This window comes from Palaemon carinicauda, chromosome 2 (assembly GCF_036898095.1).
Source record: "Palaemon carinicauda isolate YSFRI2023 chromosome 2, ASM3689809v2, whole genome shotgun sequence".
NCBI lineage: Eukaryota > Metazoa > Arthropoda > Malacostraca > Decapoda > Palaemonidae > Palaemon > Palaemon carinicauda.
In genome coordinates, this window is record NC_090726.1 from 174,710,618 (window position 1) to 174,730,617 (window position 20,000).

Sequence of the window (20,000 nt, forward strand, 5' to 3'; positions counted from 1 at the left end):
ACACCAGAAAGTTACCGAAAGCTGAGATTTCACTGATAATATCTTGGCCAACATTCAAGGGCGAAGCAAACTATTTTAAAGTTGAAAAAAGAGAACTTTCCTATTTAAGAATTTTTTATCCTTATACTCCGTCAATGTATGTTTGTCTCATTATTTATTGTAACTTATCATGGTGGAGTTTAACGATAATATAATGTGTATATATCCATACATATATACGCACTCATATATATATATATATATATATGTATATATATATAAATAATATATATATATATATATATAGTATATAAATATATATATATATATATATATATATGTATATATATATATATATATATAGTTATATATATATGTATATATATATATATATATATATTATTTATACATATATATATATATATCATATATATATCATCTTCGTCATCATCATCATCATCACCATCTCCCCCTACGTCTATTGACGCAAAGGGCCTCGGTTAGATCTCGCCAGTCGTCTTTATCTTGATCTTTTAATTCAAAACTTCCACATTCATCCTGTCCTACTTTGTGCTTCATAGTCCTCAGCCATGTAGGTCTGGGTTCTCCCACTCTTCTAGGGCCTTGTGGAGCCATGCTGTACGTTTGGTGAACTAATATCTCTTGGGAGTGCGAAGAGCATAAATGTACAAAAGAAAAAAAAAATATCTGCAAGACAATTTTTATTTACCTTGAATGTTTTTATTCTTTTAGACTTGCGTTGTCCTTATTTTGAATAAAAGTGGTAGTAATTTATATGAAAGAAATTATACATTTTGAAACTATGTAAAACATTTTATTCCTAAAGGGTAGCATACGTTTCTCTAGGTCATGCTTCATCATCATCTTCAGTATCAGCATCTTTTCTCTCCTTCTTTTGGTCTGTTCCTTTCATCAACTTTTCACATTATTCATCAAGGACTGGGGTCTGGAAGGTAGCCAAGGGGGCGGGTTCCCATTTGCCTATCTCCTCCAATGACCAATAAACCCAGTGATGTGTAACTCAACGACTCGACTTAAGTTGATGTGAAGAAATAGAAAAGTTGGAAGTGAAGAAAGTGGATATTGATAAAAATTAAAAGTATTCGAAATTAGAAGGGAATCTAGCAGTTGGAAGAAATGTTCAATGTAATAAAATAATGCAAAAATATTAAGAAAATCATGAATAGCCTAAATAACTGTCACTCTTACTTTAGGATTTTAATGAAACGGATCAATATATATTCAATATAAACATATGAAGAACAAAAAAAAAAATAAAACACTCTATATGTTGTAAAAAAAAATATTTTTGTCTAGATTGCGAAAAAAAAAACTCTGTAAAATTTAACCCAACGTAAGTCATCATTTGTATCGATGATTTTTATAGCAGAACATGGAAGAAACATTAAAAAAAGTTTGAAATGCCATAATAAGAAAAAACTTACTTATGGGAGGAAATCTCAAAGATATAATTTCTCTATCATTATCAGGGTTTGAGCATTGTCGGTCATAGACTGAAGAAAAAAGGTTCAGGTTGGTTCCTAGCTATATATGTATATATATGTATATTATATATATATATATATATATATATATATAATAATACATATATATATAATTTTTATATATATATATATATTATACATATATATATATATATATATATGTATATATATATATATATATATATATTTATATATATGTATACACACACACACACACACATATATATATATATATATATATATGTATATATATATATGTATACACACACACACATATATATATATTATATATATAATATATATACTATATATTTATTATAATTATAAATATATATATATATATATATATATGAATATATATATATATATATATATGTATATATATATATGTATGTATATACATATATATACATACATATATATATATATATATATATATATGTACATATATATATTATATTTATAAATATATATATATTATATATATATATAAATATATAAATATATATATATATATATATATATATATTCACGACTGTGTGTGTCTATGGGTGTTGCTCTCTGTTTGCATATGTGTAAAAATTTTCACATCTTATTCATAATGGAACTAAAAAGTCGGAGAAAATAGCGTGAAAAATACAAAGGTTTATCAACAGATGGCCTCTTCTCCATTTCCTTCATTTATATCTACTCCCTCTGGAAAAAAGTTTTTTTCCCTCATTCCAAATAATGACAATCATTTATGTATGAAGAGCAAACCGATTTTTCCAAATGGTCCAATTAGTTTCCATAAAACTGCCATTCAGTCGAAACTTCCGCAGGGTATATTTTAATATTCAAATTAATTTTTTCTAGCGTGAACTCTAATTTTCTCTCATCAATAGCTGCAAAAGCTCACAAAGTTTAAACAAATCTCATCTCTAATGAAAGAAGCATTTCTAGAAGTAAAAGCTCTTTTACTCTCTTTTTATATCTGGCACACTTCGAAATGCAAATAACCAGACGCGGAAAAATATCGTAATTGTTTATGCATGAGAGAGAGAGAGAGAGAGAGAGAGAGAGAGAGAGAGACGAGAGAGAGAGACTCTTCACTTCGAAGATGAAGAAAAGTAGTATGATATACTTAACAAAAATATATTTCATGGAAGTAAGAATATATAACATGATAGGAAATCTTCCATATCATATTTTGGGTTGCTTAAAAAACTTTCTCGATTTAAACATCATAGAGAATATTGTCATATCACTTTTTTGAGACTTTCCAGTTTATTGCATTGATAAATGTGTTATTACAATAAAGTCAATTTCTTAAAAGAAAGATCAAATCTTACAAGGTCCAAGAAATATCTTGCAAATAGAGTTAGATAAATGAAGTAATTGACTCTCTCTCTCTTTCTCTCTCTCTGCCTTGCCTGTTTGATATATGCTTATTAAAACTCAATATAGAGATAATTCCTTTTTTCTAAGTCCCACCAGATGTTTTCTGATTTCCTTAAAAAAAGTTCGGCTTCAGATTCTGTTTTAGGAACCGGTTCATCAATAGGGAGCTCGCGTAATCAAATCCAATGCCAATTACTCTTTCGTTTTTGAAGTTCTTCACAGAAGGACTATTTTGCATATCAGTAATTCACTTATTATTCTCTCTCACTTCGTTTTCAATAATAGTTGCAGACAATTTTAGTTATTTTAGGTTGAACCAGGCTAAAAATATACGGCTTAATAGACATTTTTTTATGGTGATATGTTCTAAAAATATAACTAAAACGCAAGTGAAAAAAAAAATGGACAATCTTAAACGTATAAATGCGCGGTAAAAAGTCCTATTTCTTTTAATTACTAGCTGGGGAATGTTCTTAATATTGAATGTAGGCTGAGTATGAGATATCATAGCTAAAACTGTATCATAGCTAACACTTTGAAAACAATACAGAAGAAAAGAGTCTACTAATCCATTACCTTACAGAAGATATTAACTAAACGTTATTTAACATATGGAAAAAATCTGGGCAAATGACATTTCTCCTATCTTATTGATAATGATTTACATGAATTTATAAAACTAAAATGGTAGAATAAAGATTTAACAATTGGAACTCTTATCAATGATAGTATGTATATATATATATATAGTATATATATATGTATATAAATATATGTATGAGTGTGTGTATTCTATAAATATATATATATATTATATATATATGTATATATATATATATATATATATATATATACAAGAACTCAAATATGTAGGAGAATTTGACAAAAGAATTAATACTAGACGAAAGCTACTTCTAACTGAAAGTGGAATTGTTGGATACGTTACAGGGGATTACACGAGGGACACCAAGGGTGCCATAAGAGGTTTATCCGTCTTAACGTGTTTTTGTGTGAAGGGGCAGTTGGTTATTCTCATCAGCCAGAACACATGGGAAATATTGGATTTAAGTAGATATTTACATAGAGGTGAAATAATTTTTTTCAATGATGATATAACAGTTTGGGATTCTGGTATATTTAAGTGACTATTTAAAATGTGGATTTTTTTTTTACTCTTTATTTCAAAATAATTTACGGTTACTGATCCATTGAAACTTCAGTAGCTATAATTTCTTTCGTAAAAAAAAAGACGAATAACATTGTCACCTTTTGCCAGTTGCAGAAATTAAGATTTAATATATATTAATCTAGTCAAGCCTGTTAATTAACAGAGTTTTGTTTTAGCCTACTAAACCACAAATAATAGAAAAAAAATAGCGAATCTAAAGAATATTTGAATATAATACCCCTTCACCGTGAATGAAATAAAAGTATTTTAATCAACTTTTTTTTTTCACAAAAAAAGTGAGCGATAGTATATTAAAGTATACTTCATCGCAGAACATCATTCATCACACTTCTCTTTCATGGTTTTACTATATAAAAGAATATTCTACTACCTGTCACTCACAACGGATTATGTTTATTCGTAGTTATCAGGAGGAGGAATGTAGTGAGTGAAAAGCCATCAAGAAAAAATAAGTTATTTCAATAAAGAGGTGGGAATTCATGGAATGGCATTTTATATTCACTCATATCAGTTTTGTACCGTTATTCGAATTTAAGGTGTTTTATATATGTGTCATTGTTGTAAATGTAATCACATTTAAATTTTTTGTCAATTTCATATTGTGTGAGCCCTTAACTGGCCAATTCTGTGTTTATAAATGCTTCCATAAAGTTGTACAATTTGAAGGAAATATCAAATTTTCAAGAGAGAGTCTGATAGTTTCAACGCAAAATATGATTATCATCATTGATCATAATCATTGATCATGATGATCATCATCATCATGAGGCGCTACTAGTCCACACCAGAAAAAATGTGCCTAAGACATTTTCCTCTTCCACTTACATCTGTTTATGGTCTTTCAACGCCCCGTAAGTTCTGTAGTGTCTTCAATCCTCTATCATTGCTTCCCTGCTCCTTTCACAGCCTCTCGTGAGATTTTTTTTATTCTTAATATCCATGTATTGGCTTTCAATTTCATTATATGTCCTTCCCATGTCCATTTCCTTTTCTTACATGTTGTTGGATTATCCTGTATTCTAGTTAGCTCTTGTGTCCATGCTGCTTGTTTTCTGTCTCTTAGTGTTATTCCTATCATCTTTCTTCCCTATAGCTCTCAGTTGTAACTAGCCTATGTTCCAAGAATTTATTGAGTCTCAAAGTTTCGGATGCTAAAGTTATTACTGGTAGGACCATCTCATTGAAATCCTGTTTTTAGAGAAAGTGACATTTTATTTCTTATATTTAATTTTGTTTACCAAGCATTTACTGTCTGTACGAGGTGCATATATTCATCAACAATCTTTAGAGGCTTGTCCATAACTTTTTTCTCTCCCCATTTACATTCAATATTATATTAGTTTCACTCAGCGCTACATTTCTGATTTCTCTACTTAATTTTTCTTTCATTTTGTATATCATATACAAATCTTAACTTGTTAAAGTATTCCGTATTAATAACAAACCCTAAATTTCCCAATCTAAGTTTTTTTAAAACTTCTTTTAGGTATGCTGCTGAATAATTTAGTAAAAATGTGGTCTTTATGTCTAACTCCTTTCTCATTTGGAATTTTCTCACTATCTTTATGAAGTTTTACAATTGTTATACAGTACATTCTGTATAGTTATCTTGAAGTGCTTTAACATTAGACTTATTTAATTCCCTGTTTATGAAGAGCTTTTATTACTGCTGTTTTTTTGATAGAACCAATTGCTTGCCCATAGTCTGAATATACCATACATAGCATTACATACTTGATCAAATATGTCTTAAGATAAATTAGTAGTGCATTAAAATTTTTTTTTTGGTGGCATAGTATATTGTCACCCAAATCTTAAAGTTTTATGACCGGTGACTTTTTTTATATGAAGGGAGTGAGAGAATGATAACAGTATAAATAGAAATTATATACATTTACACGTAACACGACTTGAGTCACATGCCATAAAAATAGGGAATAGGTTAATAAAAAAGATAGCAGAATACCAGCAAAATAATGATAGGTTTTTGGGATTATTTCTGGGAGCGAAGGATGGAATAAAACTATATTTAGGAGTTATAAAATAATGATTTCAAGATTAAACTTTTCATGTAGATATATGTAGAGATAATATTAATCAAGGTGTGAGTATAGTGATTAGATAGAATAGTAATTTTTCAACATAGGTGAATGATATATACGACTAATTTAAGGATATTCCATCATGAGAGAATATCGATAATAGTTGGATAATGAAGATAGTGTATAATCCCAAAAGTTTTAAGGAGTAAGAGATAGGTGGTCTTAAATTATCTGGAATAGGTAAATTTCAATACACAGTGGTAGGAAATGGCTTTACTTAAACAAAAATCAAGAATTTTTTATGCTAAAATTGAAGGACATAATGTACATTAGAGTCCGACAATGTACCGATGAACTACCTGAATAAGTTAATGTAGCAACCAATGAAGTTTACAAGCTATGTTGTCAATGTGGTTTTTCATATAAACATGATATTCATATGTGAAATGTGAAAGAAAGCTATCTCGCCTACATCAATGCTGTAGAGGTTTCTTGATTACTGGCTTTGATTTTAGTTTACTTTACATTTTTGTTCCCTATAAGGGATAGATATTTGGATTTTAGGATACTCATTTTAACTTCTAGCATATTTTTATACATTAAAAGATAAACAAACACAATCAGAGAGAGAGAGAGAGAGAGAGAGAGAGAGAGAGAGAGAGAGAGAGAGAGAGAGAGATTTAAGTTACCTTTTGTGAATAATGTATACTATCAATGGCACAGTTATAAAAAGATAATATTGCACATTTAAAACCAAATAAGTAGATATATTTTCTCGAAAATTAGGTTTAAAATTATTGATCTATAATATTTATCTACCATCCTTTTCCTATGTTTTATTTTTTTTATCGGAACTGACTTTTATATAGAAATGTAGATTGGATTCATGACAATGTTTTAGTTATCCATAGTGATTATAATCCACATATTTGCATTTAACAGAATAATATCATAGATACAATTATTTTTTTCTTCAAGTTAGGCTCGTATTCCTCTCCGACTGTTTCCATACGAAAATCAAAACAATAGTCGCTGAGATAACGTTTGCTAACTTGTGAATCTAGCTCATTCAGCTTTTACGTGATATATCAACACCAGCCTGTGCAGTTCATATCCAACTTGAGGTGCTCTTTACACTTCTGGATATCAAGGCCTCATATCTTTTATACTCCTCTCCCCATCATATTTAGACCCTTTGATTTATTCTTTAGTGACGAGTAATGTATACATTATATCAAGTTGTTCTACATTATTAGAAATTTGGTTTTATATTAGCCCATATGAAATTTCATAATCAATTACACATCTTTAATTTCATCAATAGGGTTTTCAACAAAAATTTGTCGTATCTAAATTTTCCAGAGTAGCATAGGTTGAGTTCGTAGCTAAATATGAAATTTCCGTAATTAAGAATATAACATGAGTTCAAAAAACCACACATTTTCAGTGCAAGGAGACTTAATGTCTCACTGGGGGTTGTCAAATATGCTTTGTCCAATTAGTACTTTTTTCATAAATTTTTTTTTATTATATTACTTTCTTTCACAAAACGCATAACCGTCACTCTCTCTCTCTCTCTCTCTCTCTCTCTCTCCTCTCTCTCTCTCCTGCTCTCTCTCTCTCTCTCTCTCTACCAATGAAAATATATAAATATTTGTGCCATATAAAAGCTCATATCTCACTCTGTAGGACATTCAACACTACTTTTATCCATGCCTGCTGTTAAGCCAATTCAAAAGGGGTACAGGAAGCTAGCACAAGCCATTAAACTGATGGATGAATCCATTACCAACTTCCATTATTTTTACGGAGAATCATTTTATATATTATACCTGCATGAGTTTAAAAATAACAATACATCAGAAATCAGGAGACCACTCCATCATTCTGTTAAAATCTACTTTGCTTTGTAATCGACTTTCCATTCAGCTGTCATTTTCAGCATGACTCTTTGTCTGTTTAATGCCAGATATTTCGATAAACCTGCTCACTCTTTATCAAGGTTGATTTTTATTCAAGCATCTTAAAAAAATATTTATATATTTTTAAGAACAAGAATGGGCCCCTTTAAGCCATAAGAAAAAAAAATATTGTTTACATTAGTTTTCTAACATGGAAAGGAAAAAATAAGATCTTGTTTCCAAAGCCAACTGTGGCTTATTTAGAATAACAACTAATATAAATTTAGATTTATTTTACTTCTATTAATTCAGTATTGTAGAATGAGAACTCAATGAAAATGTATATTCTTAATAGTTTTCAGTTATAAAATTTTTTGAACGATAGATAATTACCTGGAATTACTTCGTACCCAAAGTGAAAGTATCTCTATGACCGTTGACCTGTAAACGGTAAAAAAATCTTGAATATATCCTGATATTGAGTAGAAGTAGGATTGAAATCATTTGACTTGGAGTGAATAAATAGGACCGAAGTCGGAATCTATTTAATTGAAAACTGAATCATCTATCATAAGGTGAAGTATAATTCATTGTAAAAGACATTTTATTTGTTTACTAATGTGGAATGTGTTGGTAATTTTATCAGAAAAATAAATTTCCTTTAGTTTATATTATGATAATTTAAATGAAGATAAAGAATGTTTAGATGATAGTATTATATTACTTTTACCGCCTCTCTCTCTCTCTCTCTCTCTCTCTCTCTCTCTCTCTCTCTCTCTCTCTCTCTCTCTCTTAAAATAGTTTGCAATTAATTAATATAATAAATAACCAATGAGAAATCTTATATTAATGAAAAATAGATCCCCACTTGTACATAAAGTTCTTATTTTTACTGATACCTGATTATTTGTTAAAATTGCATTAATATTACAAGCTCAATCTGAGGCTAATTTTAATATGAACTATCTATATTTACAAAAAATATGTGATATGATATATCATCATATATTGCATAATAAAACGTTTCACAGATATTTGATAGAAAAAAGAAAACCTTATAAATAGATAAATATGGCTAAAATCATGATTTTCATATTGCCTCTATCAAAAATTTTCACACATTGTAACAGAAAACTATGTGTGGTGTATGTTTATATGGAACATGGAAGCAGATTTTTTTTTAGTTATACGATATATCAAACGTAACGACCTTCTATAAAAATTTTTGGTCATCTTTATATATCTGAATTTTCAAAAGCTGTTCACAGAAAAATTACATGTTGCACATTATATTTTCTTAGTATAGACATTAGATACAAATTTGTAGTTCGAACATTGATAATTTGTGAAAAGTAATCGTTACTATTTTGTTTATCAGGTAGATAAAAGTGTTTTGGAGGGTTATGTTATAAAGTCTTCAATAATTTTTCTTTTAGATATCACTTGCATAAATAATTATCAATACTGTCTAACAATTATTTACTTTTGAAAAGATTTATATGTGAGAATGCAAATTTACTTATCCTGTACCCCCCTTTTTTACATTTTTTTTCAAAAACATATATGGCTACCTTTAGGATATCAGCATCTTAATTTTCTATAAAACTTTATTTTAATATTAATGTTAGATACAGTTTGAGACAGATATTATGTTCCAATGCCTTTCTAATAGATATATTATCAATACGAACATTTTTCTATTACATTAAGTTTGTGATAGTACAAAAACAATGCATACTATTTTGTATATATTGGTGAATTGATTTAAAACTTCAATTCTTTGTTCTTATCACTTTGAAAGTTTTGAAGTTTCGTTATTCATGCTATAGCTACGTAAAGAAAAAAAAGGTAATTCTAAAGTCCCAGCCGATATGAGACTATTTCTCTTTTATTTATTGCTCAGCTGAGCTTTTCCTACTAATCTATGTATGTGTTCATTTGCTGTGTTATAAGTCATAGAATTTCTAAAGCTTAAAAAAAAAGATTAGTATTTTCTTTATTAAAGAAAAGAAAGAGGAAAAAAAGAGTATTAACGGTTTTATTTTCTTTCCTTTTTTATATCTAAAATTCTATAATATACATTAAAAATTCACTTAACTGATATATCTTATTTATCCTTTCCTGTAACAAAACAATTTCTCATACACTAATAAGAGAATGAAAATAATTGGGTGGGTGTAAATGAACGCACCAATCGTTTTGGCCGTTTGGCTGCATTAACTCTGTCTTTTGGTGAATAGGCATCCGGCAGGTTGCAGGAAAAGCGCTCCTTTATCGCATCTTTGATTACATTTCCTCTGCAAACATCTGTGTGCAAGCTTTTGTCCAGCCTCCCTTTAGTCTGAGCAGGATGAGAAAGGCATGCTGGCAGAGAGAAAGAGAGAGAGAGAGAGAGAGAGAGAGAGAGAGAGAGAGAGAGAGAGAGAGGCATTCGGCTTTTTAACGACTAACTTTACTGAGGTCTTTCACTTGTTCGTCGTTCCCTCGTCTGGTTTACTGTTTATTAACAGGTAAGGCTTTTTTATTTTTTCTTTCCTTTGACCTCAGTTCGTGAGTTTATCATCTCTTCCTTCTCCGTCATTCTATAAAGCTCTTTTTTTTTTACTTTCTCTTCATTTATTAAACTTCCCAAGTTTGGTTCATGTAATTTAACATTTTTGTATTACTGTATATATTTCTTTTTCTCAAAACAGACAAATCAATAATTATTGAGATAAAAAAATCGTCCTCAAAACTAGTAGACATATTAAAATTTAACTCCGCAAAAAACTCCATGTCAATATATTGGAAATGAATAATTTTGTCGAATTTAAAACTATGTTCATAATTCGCACTCACTTCAATCAAATAATCTTAAACATAGTATCATAATATATATATTTTTTATTCATCAATGTAAAAAGACAGGGAGCAACCTTGGTTCACAGATATCAGTTCATTATATTTTACAGCCCCTTATGATAATAGTCTTCACATAGCGATGTCTAATAGTCCAGCGGCATAGTAAGAAATATGAAACCAATTGTTCAAATTGTTCTAAAAGCACCAAAATTGGCACACATGTGGATTAATACATTCTGAACAATTTTGGATATGGAGGCATTCAAGATTCTCCCCGTAGCACATTTGGCGGCCATTTTTCAAAATGGCCGCTATTTACCGTTAGCGTCATTGAATATGTACCATAATTTGTCTTTTTGTGGATGCTAAAGGTGATAAGTGTGCTAGAGGTGATAAGTATTGTACAATTACACATACTTCTGTGCTTACCAAATAATTTGGCTACCATTTCACAAGAAAATGAATTTACTTTGCAGCGGCAGCGTTGGTGGCAGTGACGGCGGCTGCAGTAATAGTATAGTGTTGATAGTCATGGTGCTTGTAGTAGTAACTTGTGGTAACATGGTGGTGTTTTTGTGTCTTTGCAGGTGAGGCAGCAGCAGCACCACCTGACATCAGAGACGCGTTGTTCCAGACTGCAGCCATGGCAAAGAAGTTCCAACTGGTCGATACTTTTGAGCAACGTACTCCCACAACACCTCCTGAGACAAACTGGAAGCTGTGTCTTGTATGTCAAGAGGAGACAACAGAGTCACTTGTCTGCCCAGTACTGTCTAAACGCCGAGACCCTGGGAGTGGATACACGACAATGGCTGCAAACTTGGTCAAATTTGATGAACTCGGAGAACTGCCAAGAACTGTTCAGTTACAGAGACTAGATGAAGGACAAGGTGTTGAGGCGACAATGGTTGCCCACCAGGCCAAGTGGCATAAAACATGTATGCTCAAATACAATAACACAATGCTACGAAGAGCAGAGAAGAGACGCATCGCAAGCAGCTCAGCATTTGATAGTACTGACAATGTCCAGGCCAAGCGCGCCTCACAGACAATCCAACTGCACTGAGGCGCTGGATGGTTGCCGGACCGAAGGTTGCTAGAGTGATTGTGGAATTTGACGACTTCAATCTGCATCCACACGATCAAGAGGAGACACGTCACCACGAAGAGACACCAAGTGTGCAGAACACTTTTGCCAGAGATGTGCGCTCACTCGTGGGCCGTCATTGAAGAGCTGGGCAACCCTTTCGAGGAGGACAGTCAGGACTTGCTGGTGCTCGACACAAAGGAGATCGCAGACCCTGCAGTCATAGAAACAGTCCGTAACACCAAGCAGATTGGCCAAGACCAGTTTGAAGCATTCTCAAAGGAATGCATCGTGGACAGAACCAAGTCCATTGAGGTGGCAATCCACCGGAACAAGCTACCACTGTTTGCGACCAAGAGAGGACCCAATATACCCAAAGGAAAAGAACAGGTAAAATCTCTGAAGAATGATGTTGCGCTCTTCGCACGATTATATATCGGCTGCCAGACCCGTGATGGGAATCTAGAAGAGTTCTTCAGGCATGAAAATCAGCAATGCCCTCCAGCTTTATCTGACGGAGGGAGACTGTACCTAGGGAGCAAGAGTGACTTGCTGGTGTGCCTTGAAGGCCATGCTGAGCCTCAGTTTGAAGCTCCTACTGTCACTGCTGTTGTCCTCGATGGAGCAGTAATCGTACAGATGTTGAAGCCGGGTACTGCCAACACGTTCGAGGAATATGCACAGCAAGTGTTCATCCCATACGTTGTACAACGTTTCCAACATGTATCACGTCTTGACCTTGTGTGGGACAGCTACAGAGCAGATTCCCTGAAGGCATCAACCAGAGAACAGCGTGGAAAGGGAGTACGTCGGCGTGTTGTCGACTCAGCAGTCATACCAGGAAATTGGCAAAGTTTCCTGCGAGTTGATAGCAACAAAGTGGAGCTCTTCAGCTACCTCTCCACCATGCTTGCAGAGTCCTTTCAAGAAGAAGGCAAGGAACTGGTCGTCACTGATGGGGAGCAGGTGATCTGTGTTCCACAGCAAGAGGATGTCAACTCACTCGCACCATGCAACCAAGAAGAGGCAGACACCCGCATGATGCTACATGTAGCACATGCTGCACAACATGGTCACCACCAGATACAGGTTCGAACAGTAGACAGTGACGTCGTGGTCCTAGCAGTGATGGTAGTCCAGAAACTACCAGCTGGAGACGAACTCTGGGTAGCCTTTGGGACAGGCAAGAACTACCGCTACATTGCAGCCCATGAAATAGCTTCCTCCCTTGGTCCAGAGAAGGCATGTGCTCTTCCAATGTTTCATGCCATCACAGGGTGTGATACTGTGTCAGCCTTCGTCGGACATGGGAAGAAATCTGCCTGGGCAACATGGAACACGCTGCCAGAACTCACTGATGCCCTGCTGAGTCTGGCAAATGCACCCACAAGCATCCAAGAGGATACAATGGATGTCATCGAGAGGTTTGTCATACTCCTGTATGACCGCACAAGCAAATGCAAGGACGTCAACAAGGCGAGAAAGCAGCTCTGTGCAAAGACGAACTCTGTTCAGAACATCCCGCCAACCTACGCTGCTCTGGAGCAGCATGTGAAGAGATCTGCCCTTCAGGGTGGTCATGTCTGGGGCCAGGCATTGGTACCAACGCCCGTGCTCCCTCCACCAACAGACTGGGGCTGGCATCGGAGTGATGATGGGCTCTACACACCACTCTGGACCACACTCCCTGAGGCATCCAAGGCCTGCTATGAGCTGGTGTCTTGCGGATGCAAGAAAGGCTGCAAAAACCGCTGCAAGTGCAAGAACGCTTCACTGCAATGCACTGGTCTATGTTTCTGTGAAGGCGAATGCCAGTAGATTGGGACAGAAAACTTGCTAACCAACATTATGATCTGTAGACATTCATACTTCTGGTGACCAGATTTGAAAAGTTCGGAATCATAATTAACATAGTGTGGCAAAATCTACGTTATTGTATTACATGTATGTACTGCAGGATTACACAAGTACTGTGCCTAGAGACTGGGCTTTTGGTCGACTATATAACTACAATCTGACCATACTGTAAACTTCCCGTACTCTGTGTATTATTTTGACTAGCAATTTTGCCAGCAATTTGAAATAAAAAAGCCACTTGAGCAATTAAAGTGTGTTCCTGAAATCAGGTACTGGTTATTAGAGGTATTATGTCATTGAGTATTGAAATCTTCATCAAATGTCCACTTTTTCCACAAAATGGCGGCCAGTTTGGGGGCCATTTTTGAGAAGATTCATCTAAATATCTGTTAAACATTTATTGATGTTAATTCTGATGTAAAAAAAGGGAACTTTGGCCCATCTAGCACCAAACTAACGACACATAATGAAGTCTATGTAATGACGCTAATGTTAAATGGCGGCCATTTTGAACAATGGCCGCCATATCTTCCTAAGGGCTAATCTTGAATGCCTCCATATCCAAAAATGTTTAGAATATATTAATCTACATGTGTGCCAATTTTGGTGCTTTTAGACCAATTTGAACAATTGGTCTGCTATGCCGCTGTACTATAATAAGAAATAGTCAATAGATTACTCTCTCTCTCTCTCTCTCCTCTCTCTCTCTCTCTCTCTCTCTCTCTCTTAAATACGGTAACGACAGAGATAATAGACATCTAGAAATGTTTAAAATTCCCTATATATTTATCGTTCTTATACAACACCAGGAAGGATGTCAAGGTTTACGATTGGTTATAAAAATAAATTGATGAAATGGAACAGGGGTCATAGGAAAAAAGACATGGATGGAAAGGCCTTTTCACTAGGCAAAAATAAGAGTTAGTTTTGATCACTTAACTGCCTTATTTATGAATTAATATAACTTTTTTTTAACTAATATAAAAAACTTTTATTATTGAAAAGAATGCAGTTTTATAAAGGTAAGCAATTAATTCAATTATGGTACGAGTTGAAGGGGAAATTATATCAATGTCAACTGAATTTGTTTGTTAATGTATGAAAAGAAACACATCGTGTATATATATATATATATATATATGTGTATATATATATATATATATATGTATATACATATACATATACATATGCACGCACACACACACACATATATATATATATATATGTGTGTGTATATATATATATATATATATATTTATATATATATATATATATATATGTATATATATATATTATATATATTTATCTATCTATATGTACATATCTATATACATATATATATATATATATATATATAATATATATATATATATACATTATATATACATATGTACATATTAGATATATATATATATAAATATATTTGTATATATATATATATATATATATGTATATATATATGTATATATATGCATAAACATATATATATATATATATATACATAAATATATATGTATATATATATATATATATATACATATATATATATATATATATATGTATATATTTGAATATGTATATATATGAATATATATATATATATATATATATAAGCCATATAAATCTAATACATTAATGTCTGGATTCTCTCTTATTCTCGGAATCAGAGACCTTCTGGCTTGCTGGGGAATCGAACTCTTGTCCAAGGAGCTGGATTGGCAGTGGCATACCACTTAGCCACGAAGAAAGAGGAATGTCTTCTAAATTTCAATAACAATCACTTCTTGTGTCTTTCTGATTTTCTATATCAGCGTGTGAATGGGAGTTAGTATCTGAATGTATTGCATTTTACTATTATTGCCATAAAAATAATCCTCTCCTGCTTGATTAAATATCTGAAAAATACTTAATGGAAAAATATATGCATTTATGTCTGTATGTATGTGTGCATATCTATCTGTATGTATGTATGTATGTAAAAATTTATATATATATATATATATATATATATGCATGTTTGTATGTATGGATGAATATATGAATAAATAAACTATTTCAGTCATCAGAAGGACCAATGTTTAGCAAAACTATTTGGTCATGATATTTGCCTCTTTCCCTTTGTTTTGAAAAACTCTGCAAAATTGTTTGTGGTTTTGAGTGAGCCTTTAAAAATTTGATTTTCATCATATTAATTTAGTAAGGGAATTATTTTCAAGTTTTATATGGATAACATATAATGCCACTAGAAAACCTATATAAGAAAGCATGACGATAAGTGGATGTTATTTGATATTATATCTATGATCGTTAGAAGACACTTTATTTCTACCACAAGTTAGACGCTTAGCTCATACATTCGGGTTATTTGATACGTCGGTAATTTCATTTTTAATATATGTTTATATGTAAATATATATATATATATATATATATATATATACATATATATACATATAAATATATACTTATAAATATACATATATATATATATATATATATATGCGTGTGTGTGTGTACATTCTGAGTTTTAGTATACTTTTTATATTTAGCATTCAAATGAAGTATTCCCTCTAGCATAAGGTTTCATTAGTTTTTGTTGTAGAAATAAGAAATGTTAATGTTATTAATCTTATTTTTCTTCATATAATGATAGTATAAAATCATCATCAAGAATTGTAACCCAGCATAGAAATATTTACTCAGTCGTTTAATAGGGACAGCTTTATAGACTATGGAATATTCTAAACGGTATTTCATATTCTACTGGTTACTTCTATAATGTAATATGCTTTATGTAAACTGCAATAGACATTGATTTGATTTTTAATTAGAGACAGTATTAGTTTAATTTGCAAACGATCCTGAAAAATATATGATATATTTTTCCTAAAATGAAAGGGAAAATGGAACCCAGATGAAGTTAAAGACATTTTTATATAGGTAAGAAGTAGCCGAAGCTATAAACTGGAAAGTAAAGGGTAAAAAAGGAAAAAAAATATAACCTTTAGTGGTCGAAGGGATACTGCATCAACCTTTAGTTCCATCGTCAGTATGCATGATAGGATGTACTGTCAACACTCAACACAGTATCCATCAGATAATATATAAAGTCTAGAATTTCTATATTTATTACTAGTTTAAATTTTTTGTTCAATGTACATTAGAAAAAAAAATATCTCGTTCACTTTTAGTTGATACTGCTTGATGGAAATATGAAATTTTAAATGATCCTAAATCAAGATATTACCATATTTTTAAATATAAAACTATCTGGTAATCATATTGCATATCTTTTTGAATAGTAGTTTATCATATTTTATAGAATTCACGAAAATCTGGCTAAAATACGATATCAATATTTATTACTAGTTGAAATTTTTTGTTCAATGTACATTAGAAAAAAAATGTCTCGTTCACTTTTAGTTGATACTGCTTGATGGAAATACGAAATTTTAAATGATCCTAAAATCAAGATATTACCATATTTCTAAATATAAAACTATCTGGTAATCATATTGCATATCTTTTTGAATAGTAGTTTATCATATTTTATAGAATTCAGGAAAATCTGGCTAAAATACGATATCAATATTGCAGTTAAATATTAGGAAAGAAAAAGAATACCATCGTATTATGAATGAATAACCTGAAAACATCAACCTTATCAATCTGAAAAAAAAAAGTTTCACTACCCATGACAAGAGTTCTATTTACTCACTATCCTGTTGCTTATTTCTTTCAAAATTTAGAAAATCAAGGAAACTATTCCAAACAATATATGATTTTTGCGATAATGCTATTTTGATAATAAATAGTGTTGCTTCGTATACGGTTGACCATAAAGTGGTTTTGATTAATTTGCTAGTATCTACATCTCTCTCTCTCTCTGTCTCTCTCTCTCTCTCTCTCTCTCTTTCTCTCTCTCTCTCTCTCTCTCTCTCTCTCTCCTCTCTCCTCTCTCTCTCTCTCTCTCTCTCTTGTGTAGGTTTATTTATGTGTGTTTGATAAACACAGCGAGTAGATACACAATAAAAAATGGGTTTAAACTTTTATGAAAATCCAAACAAAGTGTGATTTTAGTTACAGGTAATCATATCAAAAGTATATTTTCATTGTTGTTATAGAGAGCATGAAATTCTGTTACAAAACAGTTCATTTTTTTTTTTTAGAAAAAAAGGCCATTCATTCAATGATATGGAAAAAAAACTATAAGAATAATTGGATGATGGTCGAATGTTATTTCATTTTGTTTGAGGACCTGGTAACTTTTGATGTTTCCATGTTCAGAGAGTTTAATTGGTGGAAATGTTTAGCCTTTCGGTGGATATGATTTTGTTTTCTACATATTTTCGCAATGATTGATCTCGATAGCTATTTATTTTACGTGTCTAGCCCTTTTATCTTAATTAACAGGTAATTCTTCTTGTAAAACATATAGGATTCTATTTATTACACTATGGATAAATTCGTCAAATAATAAAGTATGCTTCAGCTCCAAGTTATTTCTGTTGACAAATTTGACTCACATGTATAACAATATATACTTTAGAAAAGCGAAAATAAAACAAAATACTAGGACATAAATACAACGTACCAGTTTAGTTATGACAATATTTTCCCTGCTGCATGAATAAATTAACAGATTTCAATGCATCAAGATTTAAAATACTTACACAAACCTTCACTAACTTACTGAAATCACTTTAATGAGATGGAGTTTGCACTAATATTACAATATGTTATGCATCATAAATATCGATTACGTATAATGATGCAAATACCATCATGACCTTATATCATCTATATAACGTGAAATAATGGTCAACAATGAATTAGATAATTTTATCTATATATTTTTTTTTTCTTTTCGATTCTCTTTTATAAAAAAAACACTACTTAATATATCACCTGTCCTATGATATATGAAATAGCATTTTGTTTTAATATTATGTTCATCTCGTTGAAACTTATATTGCATAATTAATATTAATATATTAATAAGAGAATATAGCCACTACCATTAAATTAATGACATTCACTTTCCCATATTCCCTATAACCCATTTCCTGATCAACATTCCGTCCCTTCTGAAAAATCTGTCTTCAGGCGACCAAATCAAAGTGAGAAATGAAGAGTGAAGAGCAGACAAATGATAGAAGAGAAGACAGTTGGGAGAAAATAAGCTAGGAATAGTAAGGTAGAACTGTTATTAGAGGAGAGGGCAAGTCTGTTGGGGGAAAATTATATTGCGCAAATACAAATGCTTTATATCTGTGCTGTCCTTTAATTTATTTTCCTAATATATTCGTCGGGATATTCAATAAAACACTAAGTTTTGGAATGGTCTTCCTAATCGGATAGTTGAATCAGTAGAATTTATAAACTTCAAGCTTGCAGCAAAAGTTTTTGTTGAACAATCTAACATTTAGTATCTTTTTATAGTATATATATGAAGGATCTTTTTTAATGTATTACTGTTCTTGAAATATGAAGATTTTAATTGTTGATTATATCATATAATCTACTTTTCTCCTTATTTCCTGTCGTCTATTGGCTATTTTCCTGTTGCAGTACTTAGAGTTATAGTAACCTACTTTGCTAATAATAATAATAATAATAATAATAATAATAATAATAATAATAATAATAATAATAATAATAATAATAATAATAATAATAATAATAATAATAATATGTTTGATTCTTATGTGATATTTTAGTTTATATTTTCACTACTGATTGAGACACGCTTTCAGAATTTGATAATTTCAATTTGTAAATATATGGACTCTTAAACCACGCTGATTTTCCACAGAGACCTCCGAATACCAGTGCAGCTTTGCCTTGGTGAAATGGGTTGAAGAGTGCCAGACATATGGCAGTAGCTCAGACTTTATGGCACTGGTACCCTCCTGGAATGTTCGTCTGGAAATTGCGCCCTCCTGGAAAGTTCTCCTGGCACTGGTACCATGCTGGAATGTTTTCCAGCAAAGGGGTTGTGGATGAGCTCTTTTGCCTGATGAGGACACGCCTTTTTCCATCCTGACTTGCAAGCTTCGGAAGTGTTGACTACACGCGCTTACATTTGTGCACTAACGAGGTTAAACTCTTTTTGCCTGAATCTATTTGATGAGGGTAAAATCAACTTACTGTTAGAACCAGCAACTTAATTAAAATCCGTAATCAATTACAATAATA